Below are 6,000 nucleotides of genomic sequence, written 5' to 3' on the forward strand. Positions count from 1 at the left end.
GCCCCCACCCCTGGCAGCGAGGTGGCCTGCCCCAGGGAATGAGGGAAGGCTGGTCCAGGAGACTTCTTGGCCTTGGGGGAGGAAAGGGGAGTGATTCAGAGCAGAGAGAAGTAGAAAAGGAGCAGATTGAAAAAAGAGGGGGTGGGGAGAGTGAGAAAATTCACCACTAGAAAATTAACTACTTAGTAATTAGGACTGTACCGTCTTATCCTAGTGGAGTCTGGGGAGAAGACCAGATTGGGCAAGTACGTGGCCCTTGATCATCCAGCTGTTTGTTCCACTTTGCAGCAAAGAACCAGAGTCAGCTCTTGATTTCAGCCCCAGGTTCTTGGCAGTTCCCCTAGGTGACTCCACATTGAGGTGGGAATTCCTAATTAAGTGACTCTGTGGTGAAACATGCCTAAGTCATCACCTTCTCTATAAAGATGTGCATCCCAGGCTCCAATGGGGTAACCTGGCAAGGTTTTTCTGGCCCACATCCTTTCTGTTATAATGTATTTCTTACCAGGTAGGAGAGAGGGCTCCCCTCCTCTCCCATTTATTCTAGCGTTGTGACAGGCCATGGAGACAGCACTTCTGAGGCCCCTGGACTTTCCGGGAGCCCACATCCGGGGCTATGTGTCAGGGCATTCCCCATTGTCACCCTGAGTGTGTCTCCCGACATGCCCTGCCTAAGAATAGCAGCCATAGTCATTGCTGGGAGTGTCTGCACAGTGAGTCCCCCCAGGGAGCCCTGACATTGATTTAATGCTCACACACACACCCTCCCCCACATACTCAGAGCAACTGCAAAGCTCTCAGTAATAATGGTGGAGGAAATTGATTTCGTCTTCCCCCCACCCCCTTTCTTCACACATCAGAATGGAAGGCTCCTAATGGGCCCTGATGCCATCTGTGTGATTGGGCAGAAAAGGGCTGCCTGGCTTGTCAGCGGTGAGTTCAGAGCTCCTGAGCACGTGTCGGTTTGTTTGGGCCAGTGCTTTACTTACCACGGTTTTGGAGGCCCAACTTTCCTTAGAGGAAAGGCAGTAACGGAGGGATGTACTGACGGAAGCTAGAAGGAGAAAGGCAGCCAGTCTTTCTGGCTCTGGCTCCAGCTCTGTGGCTCTCCTTCCCTCCCTCGCCTTTCTTTCCCTCCTCTCACCCCCGTCTCTGCTCTGTTCTCTCCTGGCCCATAGTCCTCCCCAGCCCGGGGGTCTGCCCTACCATTTTCCCCGTAGTTGCAGCCCCAGCCCCTCTATGTCGTGACAACTGTAGAAACACTCCTTCCAATTTCACTTCCCACTGTTCATCTATTCTGGGTTTTAGCTTTTCCAGAAGAGGAATCTGATTGGCAGGCCTCACTGGGTCATGGGTCAGTAAGCTAACCGTGAATGGGCTGCCCAGGCAGCGTGCGCCCATCTCAAGAGTGAGCATGGGGAAGGAGAGCCATACATTTTGCATTACAGGGAATATAGGATGTAGGACACTTAAGCTACCTTTCAACCCTGGAAATCCTGGGGGCATTTGAGCCAGCAGAACACAGAATCACAGTCTACAGGAACATCTGTTACACCCCGCATCCATGCTAAGGCAGCTGATTAATCTTGTCCATCACGACCACCCTCACCTCTTTGCCAGAATTTGGCTCGGGAAGATGTAGATTTAATCCCTGTTTGGATCAACAAGATAAAGAGAGAAATGTACTGTGTCTTCTAGGAAAGGGGTCCTCAAGAGTCCTGGGAAGCTTCTGTTTATTTCCAACTGTATACAAATGTGAAAGTATTTTTAACTCAGTAACTCAGTTCCTCTGGAAGACATCTTGTGCCCACGAGGGGAGCCAAATTAAAGCTTAGTAGATCCAGAGCCCTGATCACACTGTACCTGAAGCTTACATCTATACTTTCTGTTGTATTAATACAGTTCTTTTGTTTAATCCTCTTTAGGTTGTGGTCCTGTTACTTGCTGCCAGATGCTTGATCACTGATACACGACTATAGCCAGATGCATTTTTCCAGAAGCTGCAAGGCATTCCCAAGCTCAAAACCCTTAAAACTTCAATGGTTCCCATTGTCTAAGGATGCAAATCCAAACTTCTGACCTAGCAGCGAAGGTCCTCCTTGATCTGGTCCCCGTGTAGGTTTCTCATTCATTTTCTCCCAGTGTTTCTCTTTATGAGCCCTGTGTAGCAGACATGATTCAGCCCAGAAGTTCTGGTTAAATGACATATGTTGTTATGTCCTTGAAATCAACATGGATCTCCATCTTGCTGGGCCAGTGAGGATTTCACTAACAGCCATCATGGGGCTCCCCAAACCCTGCAGTATATAAAGATCTGGAGGTCTCATGCAAGTCCTGGTGTGTGGGAACTCTGCTTCCTAGCAGTCCTCACTGTATCAGCAGAACCTTTGCTGTTCTGGGCTGCAGGACCCATAGAGGTCCATAGCTCCTAAACATTTTTGTCCCTGGGTCCAGTCTTCCTGGGTGTGTTCATTTCCTAGTGCTGCTGTAACAAATTACTACGAACTGGGTGGCCCCAAACAGCAGAAGTGCATTTTCTCACAGTTCAGGAGGGCCAGAAGTCTGAAATCAGGGTGCCACCAGGCTTGGCTCCTTTGGGGAGCTCTGAGAGAGAGAGAGAGAAATCCCAGAGAGAGAATCCACCATACGCCCCTCTCCCAGCTTCTGGTGGCTCCTGGCAGTCCTCGGCCTTCTTTGGCTTGTAGATGATCCCTCTGATCTCTGCCTCCCTCTTCAGGTGGCTGCATGTGTGTATATGTGTGTGTGTCTGTCTGTCTGCTCCTCTGTTAAGGACAGCAGTCATTGGATCCCTAGGGCCCACCCTAATCCACCAGATACCGTGCTAAGTGCTGGGGCCGTGGAGGTGGACACAATACAATCCCCACCCTCCAGAAGCTCACAGTCTGGCAGGGGACTGAAGTTTCAGGGAATTTCCGCACATTGGGGCCATCCCATGAAAACAGGTGGGCACTTAGAGGGTGTCGGTTCACGAGCTCGGGAGCATTTGGGCTGAAATCCGAAACTGGCCCCATGCACAGAAGAGAAGGAGAGATGGAAGAAAGAGATTGGTGGGTGGCAGGTGTAATAAGCAAGAGAACTTACAAGTCTTATCTTGGGGGCCTCATGATGAGTAGACCTCTGAACCTACCTTCTAGAATCTTAAAGTGTATAAAGAGGCCTTAATGAGGTTCAGTCATCTACACCGTCCAGGTAGTCTCAGCAACATCTGGCTCTTTCAAGGCTGCAGCCCTGAAAAGAGCTCCCACTGTGGGAACAGGGTGTGGTTGAGGTGGCGTGTACATTGCAAGGACAAGGGAGGGGGTGAAGGTCCTCCACCTGCCCTGGGCCAGCTCTCCTTTCAGCCGGCAGTCACGTCCTCTGGATGACCTCCTCCACCCTGGGGTAGCTCCTGGGGACAGGTGCCCTGGGATCTCTGGGTGAACTAGGGTGTGTGCAGGACGCGTGAGCTCGTCTACTTCACCCACAGCCTTGCAAGCCAGGAGGGGCAGTCTGGGCTTTACTCAGAGAGCCCTTAGAAGCTCGGAGACTTCACAAAATTTAGCAGAGGCAGTGGGGACACAGCGACATTGGCATGCCGGCCAGACCACTCGGGCAGCCTTGTGAGCCACGGAGGGGGGTTGTCCAGACTGGAGGCAATGATCATTCCAGCAATCCAGGGGTCAGGGGTCTGACCTGAGGAAGGCACAGAAGGCTGAGCAGAGGCAGCTGAGTTTCAGAGGAGGGGAAGTAAGCAGAACACGTCCACGATGGGTCAGGGGCCATGAGAGGAGGGGAACGCTCACATCTCTGTGCTGGCAACAAACCCGGCAGAGGCATCGTTAGGTACTCTCCCAGTGTCCATCTGCTACTTCGTTCTTGCAATGCTGACATAGTTAACACACGTACGCACAGGGATGGGCACGAGATGTCAGGAGAGGCAACAGCCATCTTTCACGGCAAGACCAGCATGAGCACGACAGGGTTAAAAGCTAGAAAAATCTCTGATCCCTGAAGGCAACGCTGAGCGATGGCTTCAGTGCTGGCAGCATCTTCCCTCAGATTCCTTGGTTTGTGAGAGTAAACATGCAGCAATCCGCGGCCCTATTTCTTGAAAGTACCATAGGGAGAGTTGTTTTGCCTGAAACCCAGGTGCAACAGCAATGAACACTGGGTGGACGGTGGCCATCTCCAACATACGGCACCGCAGGATGGAGACGGGAGTACTGTTCTCACGTGTCACATTGCAGTGTTTTGTGGGACATTCCGTGGCAGTTTGTTCTGGTTACCAGTCCTGCATAACAAAACATCCCCCAATCCAGAGTCATGAAATAGTAGCTATTGCACTTGATCCTGGGTTCTGGGATTCAGGAGTTTGGATGGAACTCCATAGGGTGGGCTGATCTCTGCCCCACGTGTCAGGGAAGCTAAGGTTAACTGGAGTGGCCTAGGCTGGAGTCCCATGAGGCAGCTTCACGCACGGGTCTGGGATCAGGGATGGGTTGACTTGACTGAACTCAGCAGGTCCTGTCCACCAGAGCACGCCTGCGTGGCTTGGGCTTCTTGAGGCATAGAGGCTAGATCTGGAGATGGAGCGTTGCAGGAGAACCAGGTAGAAGCCGTATGCCCGTCGTGACCTAGCTTCCGAAGTAACCGTAGTGTCGTCCGTGTGTTCTGCTCCTCGAGCACTCACAAGCCTGTCCAGCACAAGGGAGGGGATGAGCGGCAGAGCTGGCGGTCCACAGGCAGTTGAATGTTTAGGATTGGGCTGCAGACTAGATTCACAGGCAACAGGAGGTGGTGGTGGAGACCAGGTATGGATGTGAGATCACCTGGGGATGCAGGGGAAAATGAAGAGGGACAAGGTCGGAGCCCTGGGGACATGGTCATTGTCAGTAAATGGTTATGGAATAAATAATTCATACAAGAACATAACTTTATCGGTAGCCCCCTGGGTCAGTGGCTCTTCATTCTGGCCCCAAGCGGGAGAAGGATCCCCGCTACGGAAGTCTCCAGTACTTCCTGGAGCCAGACAAGGAGACTTCAGAGTCTACTTCTCAAACTTCAGTGTGCACGATGATGACTCCAGGAGGCTTATTCTAAGCACAGAGCCCTGCGTCCCACCCCCAGAGATTTGAAATTCACTAGACCTGCAGCGGGGTCGGGAATCTGCCTTTTGACACAAGTTCCTTTTGTAAAAGGGCTATGGGGGCTGGGTGTATAGCACGCTACTCAGCCACTCAACCATAAATCCTAACAGGGCTGCAAAGTCTTTTTGATAAGACGTTCTGGCCCCAAGTCCTGGCTTTGCTACTTTGTAGCCACTTGACTTTGGACACTTCCCTTTTTCTGACAAGTTTCTTATCTTTACCATTAAGAGGTTGAGTTGGAGCAATGTTTTCAAATTGTGCTCTGTCAGACGCAAGGGGATTGCACACTGGGTACCCCCCCCCATTAATCCATTTAGCAAATATTTATTGAATGGCTGGATACTGGGGATATTATAGTATCCATGATTAATTATCATTACAGAAATTATTTCCAAGGAGAAGCACAAGAAGGGGTAAGGGAGGAAGCCAACAAAGATGGCTTCAATTGTGCGTGTCTTTCCACTTGGGTTGCCATTTGGACAAACTGTTCCCAGGATTGAAATCACTGGCTTCGATAATCTTAAGGGTCCTCGCAACCAGAAACCTTTTGTTCTATGATATTTTTCCAATGGTTTTATTTCTGAGTCAAGTCGAAACAAGCAGAATGCAATTACTGTATTTGAAATATATCAAGGACCCCAAGGTTAACACTTTCATTCTTGAAAAGAAATCACTGGCTCTTTAGGGATTGAAAATGGTCTATATGATGGTTTCTGACATTTAAGAACAAGCGCCTTCACCTGGGAAATTGAAGGAAGGAACAGACAGCGAAGCCAAAAGGTAGGGGCCTTGCCTGCTTGCTGGAGAAAATAGCCAAGCGGAGGTAGGGCAGGGGGGCGGGGGGGGGGGGGGC

Source organism: Ursus maritimus, unplaced genomic scaffold (assembly GCF_017311325.1).
Source record: "Ursus maritimus isolate PB19 unplaced genomic scaffold, ASM1731132v1 scaffold_9, whole genome shotgun sequence".
In the NCBI taxonomy this organism is placed as follows: domain Eukaryota; kingdom Metazoa; phylum Chordata; class Mammalia; order Carnivora; family Ursidae; genus Ursus; species Ursus maritimus.